Here is a 236-nt window from a genome sequence, read left to right as displayed (position 1 = left end):
GTATGTAGCTCCCTCCAGACCTCCTCCCCTCCCTGTCTCCACCCCTTTTCGCGCCTTACCTTCCACCGTGCCACGCATGTTGGTGGGAGTGGACGGGTTGGTGGAGGCCGCAGCCAGCTGTTGAATCTCTTGGACAGTCCGGCCCAGGGTCTCCGGGAGGTAGAAGTAGGTGTAGGATAAGGTAAGGGCAAGGACGATGCCGAAAGGGACGAAGGAGGCCTGAGGAGGGAGGAAGG

This window comes from Nannochloropsis gaditana (genome assembly GCF_000240725.1).
Source record: "Nannochloropsis gaditana CCMP526 unplaced genomic scaffold scaffold385, whole genome shotgun sequence".
Taxonomy (NCBI): domain Eukaryota; class Eustigmatophyceae; order Eustigmatales; family Monodopsidaceae; genus Microchloropsis; species Microchloropsis gaditana.
This window is presented reverse-complemented; position numbering follows the sequence as displayed.